Source organism: Pinus tabuliformis, chromosome 8 (genome assembly GCF_031772625.1).
Source record: "Pinus tabuliformis cultivar Carrire ecotype Pingquan chromosome 8, CPIR1, whole genome shotgun sequence".
Taxonomy (NCBI): Eukaryota; Viridiplantae; Streptophyta; class Pinopsida; order Pinales; family Pinaceae; genus Pinus; species Pinus tabuliformis.
Window position 1 is genome coordinate 1,445,078,895 of NC_142294.1, and position 26,770 is coordinate 1,445,105,664.

Consider the following 26,770-nt stretch of genomic DNA (forward strand, 5'->3'; position numbering starts at 1 on the left):
ATCACACAGAGAGGATCTATACATTGTATGTGAAAATTCCTATACTCAAGGTACCCCTACTACATCAAAACTAAATTTACTTCTCCTAATTGATTTTAATATACATTATCAAGTTATTTTCTGAAAAATACTGAAGTAAATTACTTTTGTAGCCTACACCAATTTTATTTGATTATGTGAAACAAGAAACTGAGCAAAGAACAAGATACATAGGACACTGTTATTTTTGGACAAAACAGTCCCCAGAAAAATCCAATGCGGGAAAACCGATGTAGCAGCTCTGAGGGATTTATATTATTAAGCAGTAGTTCTGAATACAATGTTGGTTTCCCTCCCGGAAATCCAGTGACAAAGAAAAAATATAATGGCGGAAAAGTGAGTGGGATTACCTCACTTCACGAAAAGTCATACAACAGCGAGGAGAACGAGGGAGCGGGAGGCGATTTTCGAGCTAGGGTTACAGGTTTGCAGAATTGTTCTCAATGGGGGGGCGCAAAGGAGGGAGCTCCACTCCATCCTTCAAACAGGCAGTGACCAACAGAGGTAAAAAACCGATTGAAGAAAATAGAAGGCCTTCAGATGTAAGGCAAAGAAATAGGAAAGAGGAGCAGGATGGCTCCAAATAGATGGAGAAAATTAACTCCACAGAAAGCAAGGAAGAGGATAAGGAACAGGGAACAAAAAACAAAGCATAAAAGGGACCATGCAATCCCAAAACTACAATCACGCCCAGAGTAGTTTTGACTAATCCTGCTCTGCAGGCGCATAGGGACCACATGTAGACTTATGCAATCATTTGTAAATTCATGGGCTTATGGCCCACTGAAAAAGCTTTACAAACATGGATTAAATACCACTGGAAACCAAAAGGAAGCAGAGAACTACATCTGGGGTTAAGGGGATTCTTTACTGTTGTTTTTGCTAATATTGAGGATAAGGACAGAGTGTTTGAAGGAGGGCCCTACTTTTATGTAGCAGCAGGCCTGTACATGCGACCATGGGTTATGAATTTTGTCCTAGAACGAGAAACTTTTACCTTGGTACCAGTGTGGGTCAGACTCTACTCTCTACCTTTGGATTACTGGCAACTGGAATCCTTATCTGCCATAGGAAACAAGCTAGGACGTTTTTTCAAAGCCTCTGAGGCAACCAGAAGAGGAAAATACACATCCTTCGCAAGAATATGTGTGGAAATGGATCTTTCTGGAGCTTTGCCGGATGAGGTAATCTTGGAAGTGTATGATGAAGAATGGGTTCAAACAGTGGATTATGAGCACATCCCATTCAGATGTTGTAAATGCTATGAGCATGGGCACCTATTCAGAGACTGCCCTCTCAATAAAATGGAAAACAAGGGCAAAGAAAAAACCATGAAAGATTCTAAAAGCTTTCAAAAGGTGGTACAGAAAGGAAAGGGAAGCAAAAGGGGATCGAAGCAACCTCAATAAGAAAAGCAACGAGCCAATCAAAACAGGTTTCAAGCCCTAGAAGAGGAGGATGTGATAATGGAAGCAGATCAAGTCAAGGGAGACAGTCCAGTGGAGGAGGGGAATGAAGTAAATGATGAACAAACCCAAAACAACAATAAATAGAAAGGAGAAATGATGAGTGACACAGAACTGGAGATGGACCAGTAAATGACCCAGAGTGAGATGGAAATGGAGGACAATGAACTATGGGATATTCTAGAAAAAGAGAATCTAGATCTAGAAGGATTCTTGAAACAAGGAACTAGGCAGGGAGTGGATTTGTTACCTCCAGAAGAGTTCCACAGAGTTCAACAGCTGTTTTTATGGAAAACAAAGACCAAAGGGCCAGAAAAGCAAGGGAAAAATGAAAGGCAGGGTAGCGAAGGGGTGAAAGCCATAAACACCACACCAGGATTAGCACCCAGAATCCCAGGAAAGAAACGAGGCCGAAAAAAGCAAAACGAACTATTGATGGAATGTGGAAAGCTAATGATAGACTCAGGTAAGATGAAAGATCTATCCAGTTACTCCTTTACAAATCTTTAATAATGAAGTTCACTTCTTGGAATATAAGAGGTCTAGGTAGTAGAAGAAAACAAAGATTACTTAGTAATAGGATGAAACAAGTAGCTCCGGATGTGATCTTCATCCAGGAAAAAAAATGTTCCATGCAAAAAATAAAAGAGATTCACAACAAATGGCTCAATAAATTTGAGTTTCTGGAAGTCAAAGCAGAGAATACAGCAGGAGGAATTCTCACGCTTTGGAACCCCCACAAAATTGACATCATAGATGCAGAGGCATCTAGAGACTATCTATCAGTGGTCATTCAACCAGTGGGAGATTAAGAAATATACCTGATCACGAATGTGTATGGCCCCCAAAGATTGGATGGTAAACTTAAGCTTCTAGACTCCTTGCAGGATCTTAGAGAAAGACATGGAAGAATCCCTCGGATCTTAGGGGGTGATTTCAACATGATCAAATCGTTGTCGGAGAAGAAAGGGGGTACCAGAATTCTGAACAAGGACTCTTGTGCTTTTCAATCCTTCATAGACAACATGAAGCTAGTGGATATTGTAATGAACAATGGTACCTATACTTGGAACAATAAAAGAGGAGGAGTTTCTTAGGTGGCATCCAAATTAGATAGATTTATAATCTCAGAAGAGCTTATGATCAAGGATAAGGACATAGTTGCAAGAGTTCTCCCCTTTGGAGGCTCTGATCTGGAAATTCAGGGCATTGGTACTCCCAGAAATTGACCTTTCAGATTTGAAAACATCTTGCTCTCCCACCCAGATTTCAGCAACAACATTGCCATCTGGTGGGCTGAAGATCTAAATATTCAGGGCACAAGAATGTTCCTTCTTCAAAAGAGACTCAAACATATCAAACTCCGGCTCAAGGAGTGGAACAAGAAGGAATTTGGTAACATTTTTGAAGCAAAAAAAACGGTTGAAGGAAAAATGCAGGAACTTAACCAAACCCTTATCATGGAGGGTTTTGATAAAGATAGAAATGATCAGGCAACTCTATATCATCAAGAATGGGAGAACTTATGTAAACAAGAGGAAATTTTTTGGCGGCAAAAATCCAGAGTTCAATGGCTAAAAGAAGGAGAACGTAATACTAAATTCTTCCACAGATCCACTATGGCAAACAGAGCTCACAACAGAATTTCTTCGATTAAGGACAAGGAAGGTAACCTACTCAACTCTCATGAAGAAATAGAAGAAGTACTGGTCCAACACTTTCGGGGTATTGCACAAGAAACCGGCTCAGATAGAGATCAATACATCAGGATTATTTCAAGACATATACCTAAGCTGGTTTCTAGAGAAGACAACTTCAACCTCAATAGACCAGTATCGGAAGAGGAGGTCAGTGAGGTCCTAAAAGAAATGCAAAATGGTAAAGCACCAGGCCCAGATGGATTTAATGTGGATTTCTTTAAAGCTTGCTGGAACACAGTGAAGCAGGATATTCTGGACATAGTGGAAGACTCCAGGAGGGACAAAACTATATTGAAGGCTCTTAATACCACCTTTATATCCCTCATCCCCAAACAGGATGTGGCTCAAACTCCTGACAGGTTTAGACCCATTGCCTTATGCAATGTGGTCTACAAGATAATATCCAAAGTTGTGGCCAATAGACTCAAACCTCTTCTTCCCACCCTGGTGTTGGTTGAACAGTCTGGATATGTGGAAGGAAGACAAATCCTTGATAACATCATTCAAGCTCATGAGGTAGTGCACTCATTGACAATCAATAGGAAAGCAGGAATGATCATGCAATTGGATATAGCAAAAGCTTATGATAAGCTGAATTGGAACTATATTAGAAAAGTTCTAACAGCTTTTGGGTTTGATCATAACTGGATCAGATGGGTAATGGCCCTAGTTACTTCTCCCAGTTTTTCTATCCTTGTCAATGGTTCTCCCTCGGAGACTTTTACTCCTTCAAGAGGCCTCAAGCAGGGAGATCCACTCTCTCCCTTTCTCTTCATACTCATGATGGAAGGACTGGGTTGAGCAATCAAGCATGCTAAATTAGTTGGGGAGGTCAAAGGTATCCAGCTTTCTGAAGATGGCTAGGCCTTAACTCATCAACAATTTGTTGATGATACCATGCTGCAGGGGATCCCCACACTAAAAGAAGCTCTAGCTTATAGGCAAATCCTGAGAGACTTTGCTATGGCTTCAGGTATGGAAGTTAATCTCTCCAAATCTAAGATTTTTTTCTTTAATACTCACATTGCCATTCAGAGAAATATTTCCAGAATTTGGGCTTTCAAAGGGAGTCCCTCCCTTCCAAATTTTTAGGAGTTCCACTTACTGCCAAGCCTTTACACAAGAGCATCTGGGAACGAATGATTAACGAAATGCAAGATAAAATCAGGAAATGGACTACCAGATCTTTAAATTTGGCTGGAAGGTTAGTGTTAACCAAGGCAGTCCTACAATCAATCCCAGTCTTCATGCTATCCACTCTTCCAGCACCAAAAGGAGTCCTGCAGCAACTCAGATCCATTCAAAGAGATTTTCTTTGGGGCAAGGGGGAAGAACGAAAGAAATGGACCTTGGTAGCTTGGGAAAAAATATGCAAACCTAAAATCCACGGTGGGCTTGGATTGGATGATCCTGAGATTCTTAGCAGGGTTTTAGGAGCTAAATTATGGTGGCGATGGGTTAAAGACACGGCTCAATGGGCAATGATCTAGAAATAAAAATATGCTAGCACTTGGCTAAACAACGATCTCATAAGAATGGCAGGACATAGAAATGGCTCATACCTCTGGAATAAGGCCTGGGATAACAGGGACTTAGTCCAAGGAAACAGCTTCTGGGAAATCAGAGAGGGAAATTTTGCCCTATTCTGGGAGGATAGATGGCAACAAGAACCCATCTTGTTCAAAGATGACTGGAGGGACCTCAAGGTTGAAACAGAAACCAAAGGTTTATCTAAAGTAAGAGACTTTTGGGATCAAACCAACAATAATGGTAAATGGAGAACCTGGGGAAACTTGGATTTCAGGGAGGACAGCCCCCTAAAAGCTAAAGCAGAGAATCTACAAAAAATGTTAGACCAAAGAAAGATTCTAAAATCAAAGGGGCAAGATCAGCTAAGATGGGGCTACAAGAATGAGGGAGCCTTTAATCTCAAGGAAGCAAAACTCATTCTCCTTGACCTGAACACACAAGCTCCGGACAAGATATGGCTGGAACTATGGAGACACCAAGGCTGGATGAAGATCAAACTTTTCACGTGGCTGGTTCAACATAGGAAAATCCTTACCTAGGATAACATTAGGAAGAGGGGTATGTTGGGGTCTTCCAGATGTCAGATCTGTGAAGCTCAAGAGGAAACTATGAAACACCTTCTCAACAACTGCATTTTCACCTCCAGTTTGTGGGATTCTTTTGCCACCATTTTCCGGCAGACTGACAGAGACAAAAGGAGTAACATTAACACCCTAAACAAATGGAGAAGGAATTTTTCAAAGAATGAAGTACTGGGCTCAGCATGGACCATCTTTCCAAGTTTCATCATCTGGAATGTTTGGAAAGAAAGGAACAACAGAATCTTCAAGAATGAAAAAAGGCCACCCCAACACATTTTTAAGTTGATCTTAAAACAACTCAAAGACACTGTTGGCACCATTGTGAGAAATCTTCCTAAGAACCTTCTTTTTGTGGCTAATTTGAGAATTCAAAGTGATTTAGGTTTGCAGGATATTACTCCTCAGGGACTGGATAGGAAAGTAATCTCCATGGTGTCTGAGCAAGATTTTTGGCATCCTCCCCCCAAGGGATTTTTGAAATTCAACATCGATGGGGCTTCAAAAGGCAACCCGGGCACCGCTGGTTATGGAGGTGTATTAAGGGGTGAGAAAGGAAGTGTCCTCTGCATATTCCACAGTCATTTAGGAAAAGCAACCAATAACATGGCGGAATTGATGGCTATGGAACAATGTCTAGATCTCCTGAAACAGGAAAACCGACAAAATGTGATAGTTGAGGCTGATTCTGAGCTTATCATCAACTCAGTCAAAAGGATCAGCTGGGGTTCCAAGCCAGAAAAAGTTTCGAAGAACTAGACACTGATCCAGGGCTTTCAGTGTATTCAGATTCACCTCCAGAGTCTTCGTATAGTCAGTTTTAAACATGTTCGAAGGTCAGCGAATAAATTGGCGGATCTTCTAGCAAATCAAGGTCTTACCAGCACACAGCACAGGATTGTGTTGAACTGGAAAGAGCTGCCTCCGAGCAGGGTAAAAATGATTTGTCATGAACAGGCAGAAGAAGATAGACTCATGTTTCGAAGGAGAGCCCAGGATACGGATCCCAGGTAATTTAGACAATCAATTTTGTAGCCAATTGGCTGGCTCTGATTCTGAGAGGTTGGGTAGTTTGGGGGGAGCCTCTTATTCCCTTAGTTCTGGAAGAAAAAACACTTCGGAAGACAATCTCGGCAGCCTCATTACCATGAGCTTTCCGTTCGGGTTCGGAATACCAGGTTGAGGAAGGTTTTCCAGCGATTGCGGGCCTCACGGGCGAAACATGGTTTTTCATATTTTGAAGCTAACACACACAAAGTGCAACACGTGGCGGGGATGTCGGTATGAAAACCGCCCTTATTGCACGCTATTGTTCGGTTACTTTGGTCGGTGCGATATGATCGTCGGCCGTTGGATCATCCGCAGCGGATCGACGGCTAGGAATGATCGTGCTAGTTGGTGGTCGGGTTGGGTAAAGGTCGCGCTTCTTTCCGTTGTGAATCAGTCCTCTACCGTTGGATTGGATTTGTGGGATCAACGGTGAAGATCTTTGGTTCAGGTTCCTTGGTTTGTCGGAAAAGTCAAAGCCAGCTCAAATTTCCCACGTTTTGTTGGGTCTCTTGCTTTTGACTTCAGTTTAGTTCTTTGTCTCGGATCCGCTTCCGGTTTCCTTTTTGTTCAGTCTTGTATAGTTTTTTTTTAATTTAGAAGTTGGGTGTTTTGCTCGTTTCAGTTTGGTTTTCAGGTCCCTTCCTTGATCCACAACTCCTGGTGGATGGTTGTAATTTATGTATATTATTAATGAAATAGAAGGTCCTACTCTTGCTTAGCAAAAAAAAAGAGATTACCTCATTTCACCCAGCAATTTTCGGCTGATCTGATAGCGGAGCTCACTAACCCTAGCTATCTCTACGCTGGCCCTGCGTAGGCCCCTCTGTCAGCCTTACAGGCTCTGCGTTAGCTTTGCGCTGTCTCTTCTGCTTCCTGGAGCTTCTGCGTCAACCTCTCTCATCTGTTCCGGCAGTTTCGGATTTCTGTGTGAGGGCAGCCTCACTTTTGCGATGGCCCTTGTGGCTCTACGTCAAGACTGTGTGGGCTTAGACTGGCCCAACGTCAGTCCCTCTCCGTGTGTATTTCTAAAAGAACGCTAAGCGGCCTCCTTATACTTTTCTCTTTGAGACTCCAAAAATCGAGATTAAGTCTCTAATCAATGGCTAAGATTAAAACTTGACTTGATCCGCTTTCTAGAACATTCTCACCCATATTTTGATTAATACCCATTAATACTTTAATTTTCCTAAGTTTAGACTGAGGAACCGCATTAAAAATATTAATTATTTTAATAAAATACAATCCGGGTGGAATTTCACCAAACGGTTTCTGGGTTCTTTATAACTCATGCGTCTTAGCTTCTCCACCAATTTTCATGGCTAGAATACATTTGATGCTATCAAAAACTAACTCTCTCTCTTAGCAAGGAAAGTGCTACAGCAACAATGTCCAACTGCATGTTGCTTTGTCTCTGAAGCATCTCCTTTCCACACTGTTGCTGCCACCAACATTGTGTTGTTGGTGCTACTGTACTGCTGCCCATGACACTGCCACTGCCACTGTTGCATTTGTACTACAACTCCTTCTGCATCTATTGCTAACACTGGCACTGCCACTGTTGCATTTGTACTACAACTCCTTCTGCATCTATTGCTAACACTGGCACTGCCACTGTTGCATTTGTACTACAACTCCTTCTGCATCTATTGCTAACACTGCCACTGCTAGCTCAGCATTGTGTCATTTTCCAATTTGCTACTACTTAGCAACGAAAAAACATCCAAAATTTCTGAACTAATTGTGTTCAGCATAATACCATGTGAATGTTGGAATCTGACTGCTACTAGTCTCTGACCCTCTAAATCTTCTGCACTACTGTTGACTTCTGCATTGTGCCATCTTCACTACTGCCAACCTTGATCTGTGCTGATCAGTCTCTGGTCTCAGGCTACTGCATCTGTCTCTCCAACCAACCCACTGCATCATCTGACACTAAGTCCATCTCGCTATTGTTGAATCTTGGGCTCCCGTGGCAAGGAATTGATCAAAGAGGTGGACTCCTCAAGGTTCTTGTCCACATGTAGTCCTCCCAACTACAGTTCAATATCGCCCCATTTCCCTCTTGGAGATGCGTGGGCACTCATGGCAAACTCATCTTCGTCAATTTTTGCTGGAGCAGCCTTAGGATCATGTTTTTCATCCTTGTCCTTTTGCTTCAAAGGACACTGGGATGCAAAGTGGCCCATCTCGCCACGTCTGAAACATTTCGCCTTCGAAATGTCCTTCCGCTTCTGATTTTGCTATCCCTTTGATGCTAGAGCTACGTTCTCCTCCTCCTTGGTCTTCGTGCCACTCCCACTGCTGCCACTGAGGTTGACCTTAATCAGATCCCTCCTTAATTCTTCTTGTAGAAGGGCTGCCCACATCTCCTCCCATGAAGGTAGTCTTTCCCTGCTCAATATACTTTGGACGAAGACTTGCCATTCATCCGAGACTCCATTCAGGGTCGTCCTTACTATCGTAGTAGACTGAGGAGTAGATCCCAATGCAGCAAGTTGGTCTATGGTGTCCTGAAGACGTTGAAGATAGGAGTTAACCCCTTCTCCCTTCTGCATTAATGTCCGTTGCATCTTTTATTCTAAGTACATCTTCCATTGTTCAGAAGAGCCTTCATACAGTGAAGACAAAGCTTCCCACATTTATCGGGTTGTATCTTTGCCCTGCAAGTGTGAGACCACATGATCTCGAACTCCATCGAGTATGAACCTTTTTGCCTTACCTTGATCGGCCTTGTACTTCTTCAAATGATTGTCCGTGGGAACATCCACAAGACTCTTGACATAAGCTTTGAGATTGTACTCCTCCAGAACATCTAAAAGATTATGGTCTTCCATATGACATAGTTGGAAGCTCCCTCCAACCTGTCCTGATCTCTGAGCCCATGTGATGCCATCTCACCCAGATTGTTGAAGTGACTCCTCTAGTGACTGCGCAGCACTCGTCTGCTGCCCGGCAAGCGAAAAATTCGAACTTTTGGCAAGAAAATTCCTCTGAGGAGAGAATTCCCCTTTTATGTGTCTTCGCTCTTTTCCGATGGATTTCTGCCTCGACAAAAATTGCACCCTTCAAGCACTGTGCTAAGGCTCCGCGTCACTCCCTTTGCCTCTACAAGCTCACAAATCAGAAATCATACCTCTCTGTCGACTCTCCCAGAGTGAGATTTTCTCAGAATCTCTGCTTTCCTGGCAAGGACTGCGCAATCCCTTTAAGGCAATTTGAATTGCTGCTAAATGCAACTATTGGCCTCTCTGCTCAGTGCTGGATCTGATCTTCTTGTTTCAAAATCAATGCTCTGATACCATGTGAAACTTCCTATACTCAAGGAACCCCTATTGCAGCAAAATTGGATTTACTTCTCCTACTTGATTTTAATATACATTATCAAGTTATTTTCTGAAAAATATCGAAGTAAATTATTACTTCTGCAACCTACACCAATTTAATTTGATTACATGAAACAAGACACTTGATTACATGAAACAAGAAACTGAGCAAAGAACAAGATACATAGGACACCGTTATTTCTGGACAAAATAGTCCCCAAAAAAACCCAATGGGGTAAAACCGGTGCAACAGCTCTGAGGGTTTTATATTATTAAGCAGTAGTTTTGAATACAATGTTGGTTGCCCTACTGGCAATCTAGTGACAGAGAAAAAATATAATGGCGGAAAACTGAGTGAGATTACCTCACTTCACCCGGTAGTTTCCAGCTAATCCGGCAACAGAACTGGTTAACCCCAGCTATCTCTGTGTTGGTCCTACGTCATCCTTATAGGCTCCGCGTAAGCTCTGCGCTATCTCTTCTGCCTCCTAGAGCTTCTGCGTCAACCTCTCCCAGCGATTCCTGCAGCTCCCTGACAGTTTCGAATTTCTGTGTGAGGGTAACCTCACTTCTGTGTTGACCCTTCTGGCTCTACGCTTCCTAGCCCTAGAAATCGAACTCTAGATCAATTCGTTCTCTCTGTGTGTATTTCTAAATAAACCCCAAGCGTCCTTATACTTTTCTCGTTGAGACTTGAACGACCGAGATTAAGTCTCTAATCAACGACTAAGATTAAAACTTGACTTAATCCTCTTTCTGGAACATTCTCAACCATATTTTGATTAATACCCATTAATACTTTAATTTTCCTAAGTTTAGATTTAGAAACCCCATTAAAAATATTAATTATTTTAATAAAATACAATCTGTGTGGAATTTCACCAAACGGTTTTTGGGTTCTTTAGAACTCATGTGCCTTAGCTTCTCCACCAATTTTCATGGCTAGAGCAGATCCGATGCTATAAAAAACTAACACTGTAGCAGCCCACGAGCCATAGACATTAGTTCTTTGTATTTGCAACCATATTTCCAGACAGAGAAAGTGCGCGAAGCGGCCTCACCTTCTAGCTGGGTTTTCTCTTGAAAGGGTTTCCTAGAGAGCATATCTTGTGTATTATGTGTGTGAGAGCTTATTTTGTCGTTCCGTCTTTTTTGCTTGATTTATGTTTACATGCATGCACTAATTACAACTAATTTTACAGATATAGAAATTAAATCAACTGTAATAGTCTAGAATCTCAGATTTTTAATATAATATTATCAGATCTATTGTGACGAATTGTCCAGTGGAATATCCACGACAATTTACGAATCAATGCCAAGGCAAAACCCCACTCGAGGAGAAAACCTAGTCAAAATTCTCTTCCTTTCAATAGTATTCTTTGAGACTCTTCACCCTAGACAAAGACCCGACCTTTTCTCTACACCAAGTCAGCCTCCCAGATCTTCGACCTCTCTTCCAACAACTTCGATTATGTAGCAGCTTTCAGCATCAACGAAACATGGAACACTTCAGACTCCCAATCTAGGACACGAAACAGAGAGAGGCACCAAAATTTCGTTTTTCATCTTCTTCTTAGGCTCCCCCAAACTCGCACTTCCTTTGGCTTCCCGACTTTGTAGTTTGCACTTCGTCCGACTTCAAGAGATATCGAACTTTTTGTGAAAGAGTGTGCTCCAAATGAATTCGACTTTGCTTGTATTTATAGGCTCCATGTGAGGTTGAATTAGTGTCCTTAGGCTGACTTGATGTGGAGGATACATAAATTACATTTGAATCAATAATTAACCTTTTTACATGATTCGAAAGCCCAAGAAGGGTCTTTTTAAAAGTACAATGATTCTATTGAGTCAAAATAAATCCTAGAAGTCCTCAATGGGGACTTTGACCTAAAACATGGTGACCCAAGCATGAAACCCATGTTTGAATAAGTCACAATAATAAGAATAATAATAATTCTTTTCTTTATTCTTTTAACAAGTACATTAAATGAAGAACGAACCTAGTTACATTTTCCAACACTCCCTTTTAACTATGGAGGTATTCATCATATACAAGTACAAGGAATATCTCAACTATATGAACCATGAAGAATTTGTAGGCACCACAATGCCATGGACTAGATTCCTAACCAGGGCAGTCTGTCCATTGGTCTCTCAACAATTTAGGCAGCGCAATTCCACGGACTAAATTCCTGACCAGGGCAATCTATGCATTAGCCTCTCAACAATTTAGGCACCACAATGCCTTGGACTAGATTCCTGAATAGGCCAATCTATCCATGTGGTCTCTCAACAGTTTACGCAGTGCAGTGCCACAGACTAGATTCCTGACCAAGGCAATCTATCCATATGGGAATAAGATGAACTCAAGCTTTCAGGCCCTCTAGGTACCATCAGGCTTACTTGCTAACCATCAACCTAGAAATCCAGGTGCATGTCAGAGCTCAATGACCAATGCCACCTTTCTAATTTCGGGACCTAGACATCAACACAAAGTTCCGACTAGATGTCCTCCCAGGAAATGCTTCACTCACAAAGCCTCCAAACCCCTTGATCCAGCAGATCAAGGATGACCAATCTCTCCCAATCAAATTGATTTGTAACCAACATGCTATCAAAACCTTCGAGAGATTCCCCTGTACAAACACAACCCCGATCAATAATATATGTACATATTCGAATACAATCCTACGGGGTCATCCAGATAACTTGATGTTGCGTCTCATTTTTTCGTACTAGGACTATCAACCGAATCTTTAACAAAAGATTCCTCAATCATATACTTTCCTTTCCTACTTCCCATGTAGCAACATATCCTCCGAAATTCATTCTTCAATTAAAACCAAGTTATGCCATCCCTCTCAACTAGGAAGCACATCATCATTTAGACTACCTCTTAATCTTAGGGAGATCTTTTCTATGCAGGCTTCCTTCGGGAGATCAACTTCTTCTCTTTGAAATTGGTGAATCTTTTGTGGCTTCCAACCATTTCATCAGAGTTATTACTATCCTCATTATGCTTATTACATCAACGAGCATCTTTACCATATTGAATATTGTGTCCCTGCAAGTACAACCAAACTATAGAAGCATGAAGTTAGCCATATCAGAATTTCGGAAGGTTGGAACTAGGCCTAACCCTTTTTGGGTTTTTCTCGGTTTATCAAGGAGAGGCCAAGATTAATGTGGATCAATTTTCTGTGTACTCTAGCAGGCTCAAACAGGCGTCTCTTTCCAACCAACATTTGTCGGTAATTTGCTCCATTTTGTCGGTTTTCCGGTGTGAAGGATGGGGACCAATTCATTTCTAGGGCCTATGGGAGAAATTAAGAGGAAGATACAACAATGATTCCAGGCCAATCTGGGCATTCCAGCAAGGGATTCAAACCATTCTCAGATAGTTGTAGTGGCACAATTTTTGGGCAATGCAGAGGCAGTTTGGGGGCCAAAGTTTCTACCCGTTGGGGCATATTTCTCACCTTGGGTTTGCTTCAACTTTCTTATGCAAGCCCAGGTGCACTTGTTTAATAAAATGGCTCAGCTGTTGTGCTAAAATATGTATTGGGTGTTTGGGTGCCTTGTGTGTTAAAATTTTTGGTTGTTTTCTAGTTCATGCTTCTGTTATTTACTAAATAATTCCATTAACAACATTACATTAAACTATTCCCAAATCACTTTTACATAAGACTACTAAAACACTAGGACTCGCTTAAGACTTTGACGAAGAATTCCACCCTAGCGTTGGGGTGAGGCTGGAGGGAAAAACTTTGCCGACCATCTGTGTTTAAAAACACAAATGAATTAGTGAGACAAAAAACCTACTAGGATGAAATTATCACCAAAATAATAGGTTTTCCTAGGTTGTTATATACATTCATGGTCTTACTAGCATCAATTACATTAAATACTTGTAGAATGGGTTTATAATGACGCAATAAACTGTCGATTGATGATTTGATGCTTGGAAATTGTTTTGGCAAATCTTCTTCCTAGGAACTTTGACAAAATGAGTGCAACAATACCTATCCAAGTGGATCATTCCAAAAATTGATTGTATATGTTCTCCATGCATGAGAGGAAGGACTCCATGTGTTACAAAATCTATATGCTTAAATACCCTGCCTAGGGCTAGGCATTACAAATTGGAGCAAAAACTAGGGGGTGTCAAGTACAACTGATCATGCATCCTTTCCAACATTATATCATTCCAATTCAAGTACAACAAGTATTTATTAGCTTTATCATGTCCAAAAAACACGAGCCAATAAAAAGAACTATGTTTGCTTAGTAGGGTTATATTAAAAATTGGAGCAAAAACTAGTGGGTGTCAAGTACAAGTGATCATGCATCCTTTCCAACATTATATCATTTCAATTCAAATACAACAAGTATTTATTAGCTTTATCATGTCCACAAAACACGAGCCAATAAAAGGAACTATGTTGGCTTACTAGGGTTATCACCTCATGTCGATCCTATTTGCGAGAACTCATTCCATTCATCTTCTATTCTAACTCTACAACGTTAGATATAAGTACAGTCTAGATATTTAAACTTCCATTATCTACACTGTATTTCAGCCAAATGGGCAACTCTAGCAATCAAACAATTTATTGTACAAAATGTATGCTTAAATAACTTGCATAAGGTTAGCCTTTACAATTTGATCCAAAAACTTGAGGGTGTCAGGTACAATTAATCATTTAGCACCTGCAACATTAAATCATTTCAATTCAGGTACAAAAAGTATTTGAATGGTGTGAAACATCAAGGCTAGCCTCATCATGTGCCCAAAACATGAGCCAGTAGTAAAACTATGATTGCTTACTAGGGTTCTCGCTTAGTGTTAATCCAGTCTGCTAGAGGTCATTCCATTTAGATTTTGTATTAACTGAACAACCTTGGATATAAGTACATTATAGATATTTATACTTCTAGTATCATTGTATTTTAGCCAAATGTGAAACTCTAGCAATAAAAAAAAAAACAATTGAATTATGGCATCCAGAATAAAGTGACTCGACACTTGTTTCTCACACTTACAAATATTATATGTACTGAAGTATATCTAAACACAAGCTTTTGCAACACCTTCATGATATCAACAACACTTGAAAACACACAACAATTTTGCAACTTTCTTCTAGGATTTGGACAATCTGCAACCAACAACAATATATTCCTCCTACACAAACATTGTAGACAAAAGAAATCTCCATCTTACAACTTTCACAATCTCTTGTAGAAAGCAAACTGTGCTTTGATATCGGTTGTTTGGAATAGAAAATGATGTGTGATGGAAATAAGTAACCAATAACCAAAAAACAAATACATGGATGAGTTGTGACTCATCTTAAGTTCATGGTTATATCCTCACCCACAACAAATATATGGATGAGTTGGGACTCATCTTAAGTTCATGGTTATATCCTCACCCACTTCGGCTGAGCCCGCACACTTGAGGTGGCTTAAAATAGAGTTCACAAGCCTTTTTATATGCTTCATTACACTGACATCTATGTCTCTTGGTTGTTGCAAAAGAAATAAAGTTGTTGTTTGAGAAACATTTGTTGGCTTATAGGCAAGAGGAGTTCATATACAACCTTCCATCATAATTTGGTTTAAGCCAACAAACCATGGCACTTTTTTTCAAGGATCGTTACACAAGTCATTCTCAAATCTAGAAAATCAACATATACATTTTTTTTCCAAAAGTTGAAAACGTCTCTTCAAGGAGAGATCCTTTTTCATTTGTCTCATTTATGATCAATGACCCTTATTGACCTTTCTTGTAGGAGTAAGGCTTGGATAATTTATTTGTAGGTTGATTCAATTCTTAAAACACATGTTTATTGCTATATTTTCAAATGATTTTTTTTTTGTATTTGATCTTCACCATGTCTCATATCAACAGTGGAATTCATTTGTCTCATTTATGATTAATGATCCTTATTGAGCCTCCTTGTAGGAGTAAGGCTTGGATAATTTATTTGTAGGTTGATTCAATTCTTAAAACACATGTTTTATTTCTATATTTTCAAATGTTTTTTTTGTATTTGATCTTCATCATGACTCATAGCAACAGTAGAATTTTCAAAGAGGTCTTTCCATTTGCCCATTCAATGATAATTTTGTTAGAATCAAATACTTTTCAATTTACTAATTCCCTGTAGGGTTTTGTTGATTTACTACATATTATAATATGTCATTACAACACTAAAAAGGATTATGTCTCTTTGCCTTTTTAAAGAGGTCTTTCCATTTGCCAATTCACTGACAATTTTGTCAGAATCAAATACTTGCCAATTTACTAATTCCCTGTAGGGTTTTTTTGATTTACTACATATTATAATATGTCACTACAACACTAAAAAGGATTATGTCTCTTTGCCTTAGTCCTATAGGGTCACCAGTTCTAGTCAAGAATGATAATTAAAGCATTTGCTTGTTACATCTCCTTGGTGGGAGAAAGGGTTTTCATTGTTTTGCAATAGTGTGGTGATAATATTGTGATGTACATGAACTTCATCTTTATGCATATTAATGAATTTTTTAACCATCCACTACTTGTGTAAATTGTAGATTTTGTTGTCAACCATTTAGATTCTTCATGGGGTATAATTTCCAATAATATACCTTTTTCTAACTTAACATAAGTTAAGGGTTATGTACATGAACTTCATCTTTATGCATATTAATGAATTTTTTAACCATCCACTACTTGTGTAAATTGTAGATTTTGTTGTCAACCATTTGGATTCTTCATGGGGTATAATTTCCAATAATATATGTTTTGCTAATTTAACATAAGTTAAGGGTAGATATGCTCAGTGATTTAACAATATAATTAAACAAAAAAAGGAAAGTTCTATTATGTTATTATAGGTTCCATTAATGTTTTTAGATATGCTATATGCATTATAAGATTTCCCTAATGGGACAAAAGTTATTGGAACACATTGGTGTTTTATCTCTTGAATTGCCTAGTCAATTAGGGGGGTTAAGGAATGAAATTTTCTCTGCTCTCACCATTGTTTTGTTTATATTTCATAACAACCCTAAAGGATGAAAATGCACAAGGTCATTATTTAGGAAGCCTCTTGTTTGAGAGGTGAAATTCCTGTTTTGCATTAAAACATTTGAATACACAAATTTTCTCATTATAGGTCAAATTAATGATGGAAAAGTACATCACTCTAAGAGCAATAGAAGAGTGATTTGAAAAGGAATCAAAAGGTAATGGAATGGATTCAATAGTCTAGAAATAAATTGTAAGGGAATTTGCCCATATTGGGAAAAATGGGTTTTAGAGGATGTTAAATTATCCTAAAACCAAATATCTAAGCAAATTGATCATAAATAATTATTTGAAGGAATTACTTTTGTATGCAACAAGAAATGAGAAAAGCAATCACAGACAATGCACAATTATTTCTAGTCTTCTAGATTACTTCATCATTTAAAATAATCTTTAGAACTTACAAGAGCTCCCTTATAGGGAAAATGGATATGAGAAATTAATCAAGAAAAAAACAAACCCGAAAATTTTAGTCTTCATAGAAATCGAGGCAACTTGCTCTCCAATCTATACAACTGATCAAATTCTATACAAACAATTGTACAACTTGCTCTGTTGGGTTGTATGGCTGCTATTTTCCTTCTTTCTGAATGGTTTCCTTCTCCTTGCTAAAGACTCGTTGTCTTCTACTCGTTGAACCACTGTCGAAATCCTTGCCAATAGCTCAAAATCAAATTAATTTTCTTCTTCACTCACGTGACTGTTGATTTGTGGTAACATCGGATGTGCTCTAGCCATGAAAATTGGTGGAGAGGCTAAGGCGCATGAGATCTCCAAAACCCAGAAATGGTTTGGGGAAATTCCACCCGATTGGAGAGAGATTAGAATAATTAATATTTTTAATGGGGTTCCTAAGTCTAAACTTAGGAAAATTAAAATATTAATGGGTATTAATATAACACTGGGTGAGAATGTTCTAAATGACATGGGTCAAACCAAATTTCATCGTACCTGTTGATTAGAGACTTAATCTCGGTCGTTGAAGACTCAACAGGAAAAGTATAAGAGGAGGCTTGAGGGTCAGTTGGAGATACACCAAGAGTGATTAGTCAGTTCGATTTTCTAGAGCGGGGCTTACTGAGAAAATTTGAACAAGTGATTTGTTGCAGCGAGGGGCAATGAGCACATAGCAGAGAGGTAGGAATAGTGTCTGAGGGTCAGTGCAGTGACTGAAGAGGCTGAAGCAGAAGCAGCGAGACACTGCGCGGAGGCTGAGGGGCCTACATTGGTGACGCAGAGGGCCAGAGTGCTGATGCAGAGGCTTCAAGGGTTGATTTGAAGCTAGCAAGGCTAACGCAGAGCCAAAAGGAAGTGTCGGAAGCATTTTCATGGGGCAAACTAGAGTTGAGAGGCTGAATATCTGTCTCCGAAAAGAGGTATTACTACCGTGTAACAATCTATGTTGGGTGAGTCATTTTGGCACCCTAGTTGTACTCAAGAATCTGCATAATAATAAAACCCACAGAATTGTTGCACCGGTTTTCCCGCATTAGGTTTTTTCAGGGACGATTGTCCAAAAATAGCGGTGTCCCTTGTGTGTTTGTTTCAGTATTTCAGTTGATGATCTGTATATGAGTTAAGGTTTCATTTTTGTTTATTTCAGTGTTTATATTTATAAATAACTTGTTAATGGAATAAACAAATAGTAGAAATAAATCAGATAATGCAGTAGGGGTTTCTAACGTGTCATACTTAGAAATTTAAACACGGTATCAGAACATTGCAGATCACAGGAGGACTGAAGGCATCAGCGATATCGGAAATTTGCAGCAGTAGCAGCGGTCCCGAGAGATAGAGTTGCTCCTAAGCAGAAGGAAGTAGAGAAGGAGTGACACAGAGGGCCTGCGTCATCATTTCGAGCCAAAGAGAGGGCCATCATAGAGGTAGAGAGAGGCAGAAGAGGTTCACGAAGAGCTACGTCATCCTACTCATCCATGTAGGCTTGACACAATTGGCTAGAGGAGTGATTCAACCTTTGTTGGGATTGCGCAGAGCTGTAAGGCTTAGTTTCCTCAGTTGTTGGGGCCTAGGGCGTTGTGAGCAGGTTTTGAATTGGGAAGCTGGTGGGGTGTTGTTTCTGTTGAAGCAGAAAAGTACCTAACGGGACAGAGCCAAGGTAGAGGGAATCGTTGCCTTGATGGATTTCTGGCGAAGAAATCCAGATCCGAGTTGCAGTTGCAAAGAGGATTGGAGTGGAGCGGTTCGACATTTGGCGGGAAGATTTCCAATAGGGAAATAAGGACTTAGAGGGAGATTTCCAGGAGAGAAGTCGAAACTCAGAGGGAGTCCAGAAGAAGAGTGGATATGGCAGTAAACGGATTGAGGTATCATGACAGGTTGGACAAGGCTTCCAACTTTGTCATCTGGAAGGCTAGGATCCTAGCAGCCTTAGATAAACATCACATCAAGGGCTTCGCCTTGAGAACCGTGGCTATCCTAGTTGACCCAGCTAATAATGAGGAGTATGAATATGCAATGGCGAGGGAAAAGTGCATAATCCTTGACGGGGTCAAGGATCATGTCGTACTACATATTGCTAAAAAGAACACAACAAAGGAGATGTGGGCTGCTTTGACGACATTATATCACGACACTTTCATGCAACAGAAGATTCTATTGGAGAATCAGCTGCGGATGTATCAAATGCAGAAGGGGGAGAAGATAGATCTATTCCTCCTCATATTGCATGGGATTCGTGACCAACTTACTTCCATAGGGGCCACGCCAGATCAGGAGTTCATGGTGAGGACCGCCCTAAATGTAGTGCCTGAGGAGTGGGACACATTTTTTCAAAGCATTTTGGGCAGAGCTAATCTTCCAGGATGGGAAGAGATGTGGACGTTGCTTCGCTAAGAAGAGATCAGACGGTTGACCAAGGCGGGGAGTAGTGGGAAGGGAAGTCGGATCAAGAAAGAGGAGGAGGATGATGCTGCTCTGGCATCTGTGGGACAGCAAGGAAAGAGGAAGAAGAAGGATATCTCCAAGGTGAAGTGCTTCCATTGTGGGGAGTTGGGTCATTGTGCATCCCAGTGTCCCAGGAAGAAGAACAAGGGAGAGGCTTCTAACTCCAACGTAGCTCCGACTAAGGCAAAGAAAGAAGTTGAGACTGATGACGATTGTGCCATGAGTTCTCATGCACCTCTAGAGAAGAGGTGGGGTGACATCGAGTTGTAGTCGAGAGGACTACAAAAGGGGGGAAGGATCTTTGAGGTGCCCAAACTCTTGGATCATATCCAGCTACGTGAGCCCTTAACGACAATAGCAGGATGACGAATGTCGAGTAGAAGCAAGATGCAATGAAGCGACAAGGCAGTGCTAGAGTGCAGAGGTTTGTAGCAGCACAGTAGGGGTTGCAGCAGTGCGAGAGGCACAGAGGTGTTTGTAGCAGTGTGAGAGGCACATAGGTGTTTGCAGCAGCGCAAAGGCAATAGAGGGAGCACAGGTTAGCAACAGAGGTAGCTTCAACATCAAGAGGCTTCCGAACTGCAAGGATGTCATAATTTGGGTAGATCAGTTACTTACTTCTTGGTAACTGAGTTGCAGTGCAACAGTGAGCAGTGGCAGTGCTAGAGGCAGCATGGGCAGCATGTTGAGAGAGAGCTGCAATACAGATGTAGTAGTGGTAGTGGCAGAGACATGGGCAGTGGTACAGGAAGCGGTAGTGCATTGGATGTTGGGCAGCAGGCCAAGCATTAGCACAGGTACTGATGCGGAAGGATGAGTGTGATGTTCATTGGTGGAACATTACTAGAGCGCATTCCTCGCTAAGAGGGAGTGTTGATTTGTGGTAGCATCGGATGTGCTCTAGCCATGAAAATTGGTGGAGAGGATAAGGAACATAAGATCTCCAAGACCCAGAAATGGTTTGGGGAAATTCCACCCGGTTGGAGAGATATTAAAATAATTAATATTTTTAATGGGGTTCCTAAGTCTAAACTTAGGAAAATTAAAATATTAATGGGTATTAATATAAAACTAGGTGGCCCACGGGGCTTTGGATTGACGGTGAATGAGTGCCTTGTTAAGGCACTCCTTATGATAGGTCACCGGTTCAAATCCTCGTGGGTACTTAGGTTAGTCTTTAACTAGAAAAAAAAAAATATAAAACTAGGTGAGAATGTTCTAGATGACATGGATCAAGACAAATCTAATCTTGACTGTTGATTAGAGACTTAATCTCGGCCGTTGAAGACTCAACAGGAAAAGTATAAGAGGAGGCTTGAGGATCAGTTGGAGATACACCAAGATTGATCAATTGGTTTGATTTTTTGGAGCGGGGCTTGCTGAGAAAATTCGAACAAGTGATTTGTTGCAGCGAGGGGCAATGAGTACATAGTAGAGAGGCAGGGATAGTACCTAAGGGTCAGTGCAGTGACTGAAGAGGCTGACGCGGATGCAGCTAGAGACTGCAGAGAGGTTGAGGGGCCTGCGTGGGTGACGCAAAAGGCCAGAAAGATGATGCAGAGGGCCAGAGAACTGACACAGAGGCTTCAGGGGCTGATCTAAAGCTAGCAAGGCTGAAGCAGAGCCAAGAGGAAGTGTCGAAAGGATTTTCGTGGGGCAGACTAGAGCTAAGAGGCTGAATATCTGTCTCCGAGAAGAGGTATTACTGCTGTGTAACAATCTCTGTTGGGTGAGCCATTTCGGCACCCTATTTGTACTCAAGAATCTTCATAATAATAAAACCCTCAGAACTGTTGCACTGATTTTCCCGCATTCAGTTTTTCCGGGGACGATTGTCCAAAAATAACGGTGTCCCTTGTGTGTTTGTTTCAGTATTTCAGTTGATGATCTTTATATGAGTTGCATTTGTGTTTATTTCAGTATTTATATTTATAAATAGCTTGTTAATGGAATAAACAAGTAGGAGAAATAAACCAGATAATGCAGTAGGGGTTTCTAACGTGTCAGACTTAGAAATTTGAAGAGTGACTTGTGAAATGAATGCTCTTTGTGTGTCTTTTCCCTCTCCTTTTTAAAATTTGACATGATCCAAAAACCTAATCTTCAACGGTTAAGTTATAATCATGAGATCAATGACTCTATTTCAATTAAATCAGTAAGTGACCCACTTTATTCAGTTTATTAATTAAAAGTCTAATGAAAAAGCTTTCACTTAATTAATTACTTAATAAAGTGAACTTCTAGAAAAAAGCCTAAGATGCATTTAATTATGATTTCCATAAGTAGACACCCTCATAGAAATACCTGCCTAAGCTACAAACTCTAACAAACAATAACACTCCCTGTTAGTAAGAAAGTTATTTTCCACCACTCCAAGCTTGTCTCTCAGAATCAAAAAACTTGTCCTTCACCGAAGGGTTCGTGAAAATGTCTGCCAACTCCTCCTCTGTAGAAATATATTGGAGCTTCACTGGCTACCATGTACTCTGCCTCATTTGAACTTAGTGCTATTGAGGCCTGCTTTCTACTTAATCAGGAAATAACTACTTACCCCAAACTAAAGCAACACCCAAAGGTGCTCTTTCGGTCTATATCACTAGCTTCCCAGTGTGAATCTGAGTACCCATGTAAACCTCACACCATCTCCATCAAGATACTGTAATCCACTTACTAATGTCCCTTGAAAATATTCGAGCACGTTCTTTGCTGTTATCTAGTGAACCTCCCTTGGTGCCACTATGAACTGGCTCAGGGTGTTAAGAACAAAGCTGATGTCTAGTTGTGTGTTGACTAGATACATCAATGAGAAAGTGAACTTCCTATACTATCTGGAGCTAGCTATCTCTAAAACTGAAGAATCAATATTCTTCAGATTGGTTACCAATATAGTGGCCATTGGTATGCTATCCTCCAACTTGAATCTCTTCAGCATCTCTAGAGTGTAATTCCCTTGTCTAAGTAGGATCTTGCCTGGTTGCTAACAAACCTCAGGTCCTGGAAAATAATGCATTAACCCAATGTCCCTCATCTCAAATTTTGACGCTAGATCAAACTTGCAACTTGCATTAGTGTCCCTACACTTGTTAGAATGAGATCATTCACAAACAACACCAAAATGAGGGTCTCAGATTCATCCAACAAGAAGTATAGGTTGGGATTTGCCTCACTCTTAGTCAAGCCTTATCCCTACAAATAGTTGTCAATCCTGGTATACCAGGCCTTGGGCGCTTATTTTAGTCCATACAAGATGATGGCTGACTTGACAGAGAGGGTTTTGAGCCTTGCTGAGAGATTGCTATGCAACCATCACACAAAATAGAAGAAAATATAGATCAACGACTTAAAAATTAGCCTCTTCGAGGAGGCAAGATCCTTTACATTACATAGATGAACAATTATTGGATGATACAAATGACAAGACCTCCTTTCTATATATAGGAGTTAAAGGGGTCACAATATAATTAGAGCCTACATAACGATAATAATGTAAGGGCACAAAAATAACAATAGTGGGCTTCTATAGGGCACAATAATAACAATATGGGGACTACATTAGCACAACAATAACATTAAGGGGGCTACACTAACAATAATCATAAGTGGTTGCACTGGTAGTATAGGGACCTAACAGAGACCTCAGATGGTTGATGTTAAGACATCATCACCTGAATTTGATGAGTTTTTTGACATTAATGATGAGGGATATTTGATTGAGGATTGCCTTGATGATGACAGAGCCAAGAGGATTTCATCTGTAGTATGGGATGAGGTTCAAAATGATGAGCCTTTGTATAGATGAGCCAACAAGGAGATTGAGGAGTCTAGGGAGACAACATAGTCAATGGTATGGCTTGAGGATCCATAGTCTGAGAGATTAATTGAGGACAAAAACAGTAGGATAGGTTCCTGTTACGGCTCAAACTAGCAGGGGACCTAAGGGGGAATCGCTTAAGGGTAAATGCTAGGCCAAGGGCAACAAATGGAGACTTAGCCCATTGTCACCTCAGCTAAGGCTTCCTTCTATTTACGAACTTTCAGCGATGGGAGGAGACCCGGTGTATTATGGAGTCACCAATGAAGGATAAATCAATGAGATTATATGGAGTGACCTAAACAATTCCTTTCCAGGAAGAGTGAGAAGGATAAGGCTTGCTTTCTTCCTAAGAAAAATACAAAGTCTTCTAGGGAAAGGAAAGGAGGATTCAAGGGTTAGGTTTATGGGATATGACTTATGCAGGAGCTTCCCAATCCCAAAAATCCTTATTGTGATTGGTATCCTCGATGGTTCTTAAAGAATTGTCTTTTCAAAGGAATGGGACCACAGGGGACCAAGTGGACCTAGTCTAGGAAAGGAGGAATGAGTATAGCAACCAATGATGTTCTTACCCTAGACAAGGTGGGAAAAGGATCAAAGAAATAATTTTCACTTGAAGGGGTTAATTTTACCCTTTGAGGTACTAGCCTTTGGGATGCTAAGGAAAAGCTTGATCCCGGAGCTAGGGCTTGGCTTTTCTCCCAAATCTACCGTCGGAATGGCTTCAAAATTGGAGGAGATCTTGAGGAAAGACCAGCATAGGAGACCCTAGGAGATCGAACATTTTGGAGGTCTAGCGTGTCAGGAAATTGATGTCCTAGGTACCCCAACTTGGCTAGACCCCAAATCCATTGTCAGAATGGCTTCAAAATTGGAGGAGATCTAGAGGAAAGACCAGCGCAGGAGACCCTAGCAGATTAAACATTTTGGAGGTTTAGCTTGTCAGGAAATTGATGCCCTAGGTACCCCAACTTGGCTAGACCTAGAAGGAGGTGAAAAAATATGATTTTGGTGACCACCTTTTGGTAGATTAGTGCCTTAATCTTTGGGAGAATGGAGTCTATGATGAATATGAGTAGGACTTCTCTATTCCTAGTCAAGGAGGCCTTGATTCCCGGGACGCTCTGTCAGACACTTTGTGAGGGCGACTATGACTGCTTGGTCACTCTCAGGAAGACCCTGTGTGTGCATACGGGGTAAAATACGCCAGAAACCCTTGGACTAACTCTTACTATTGTTGTGCGTGTGTCCAGGATGACCTGTACGCTCTCTGGGACACTCTGTGCGAGTGTCCGGGGACCAATGTAGCCTGATCTGACTCTGAACCCCTTGACGCTTTCATAAGCTTGTCTGCTAGTGTCTAGGGTTCTCTGGACGTTGTCTTGTCCACTCTGTGCCAACATCCAGGGACTAAAATGCCCTGTTTTGTGCCAGCATCCAGAACCTAGAAAACCCTAACTCAGAGTGAACCTCTCGCCAATGATTTTGGAGCTTGTGTGAACTCCTTCTGTTGAACCTGTGTGAACCATGACAAAAGAGAAGAATAGGAAATTACTCGTTCAATATGATGGAATGAACTTGAGGTCGCTTCTATTTATAGGCTTTCTTGAGGGTTTACTTGGGGTTAAGATTGACCCAAGCAGTTACCCATGTGGTTAGGGCCGACCCATTCCATAATGTATGTATGAATAAAATAATTGAAAACTTAACTTCGCTTAACCAAATTGGGTGATCTTCAAGTCGATATTGGTCCTCTTGAAAAGAGGAATTTAAAGCAAGCATCATCTCGGGCATCTGAGTTGTTCAATGTGGAATTTGACCCTAGTTGCAAAAATTAACAGGTACTATAGTGATGAAGCTCACCACATCTGAAGCACTTGACTTTTGATAGGTCCTTCTTCTTCTTTAGATGTCCCCCCCTGTGCCTGAAGGGGTCCCTTTGATGCAAGGACCACATGCTCGTCCTCCTTCACCTACTTCGATTCACTCATGTTGGCACTGATGGAGCTCTTCACTAGAGATCCTCTCGACTCCTCGTGCTGCAAATCGGCCCACATCCTATCCCACCTTGGTAAGGTGTCTTTTCCCTAGATACTTTGGACGAATACATGCCGCTCCTCTGAGACACTGTTGAGTGCCAATCTCACTAGCTCCGTGGGTTGAGGCGCTGCCCCAACAGCTGCAAGCTGGTCCCTTATCTCCTGAATCTTGGTGAGGAAGGGGTCTATGCCTTCCCCCTTTTGCATCCTGGTGCATTTCAGCTTCTCCTCTAAGTACATCTTCCGTTGTTTGGAAGTGCCCTGGTACAACGTGGTGAGAGTCTCCCACATTTCTTAGGCAATCCCTTTGCCAGCTATGTATGAAACAATGTGATCGCGAACACCATTAAGGATCAACCTCTTCGCTCGCACCATCTCCTTTCTATACTCCTTCAGATGATATGCACCTGTGGGGATAGCTAGCATTGCATCTATATATGTCTTCAGGTCATATTCATCTAGAAGGAAGGACATCCTTGCCTTCCAAATGACATACTTGGAAGCACCATCCAACTTGTCCTGATCTCGAAGTCCAACAGTGGCCATCTCAAACAATGTTGAAAATATCTTCTTCCCTTTTGCTCAAATGCTGCTAGGATATATGCACTCCCTACTGGAGGGAAAAACTCTGCTCACAACGACAGTTGCTCTGCAAGGGAAATCAAACTTCTTGAGACTAGAAGTTCCCTGAGGAAAATTTTCCCTCAATGTGTGCTCTTCTTCCACCTAACGATAGTTGTGCTCTAGAAAACTATTGCAAAACCTATGTCCAACTAGAGATCTGCTCTACGAAAAAATATTGGTTGCTCCCTCTGCCACTAGAATCCCTCGATCTAGAGAGATCGAATTTTCTGTCCCTCTCTCATAAAAATCGATTCTCCTCAAGAAATTCTACCTCTTGGCCAAGGTGACTATGTTGCCTCTGGGGTTTCGATTTGTTGCCCCTCAATGAAGAGAGAAACTCCCTCTTCCTTCACTATTGAGCTCTTTGGTTGATCATCTGCACTCTGATACCATGTAAAAATTCGGAAACGCGAATCCTATTGCAGCGATTGGAAGTAATTTTCGTAATTGTTAAATTAATTTTTAACAATTTATTTTTTGTTTGATACAACAAACACTGATTCAATCATATTGCAACCTACACAAATAAAACTGCGGAAGAAATAAACACTAGAAGAACTGGTAGCACACACACATAAATTTATAGAGTTAGTTTTGGACCAATGTCCTTGGAAAAACCCAA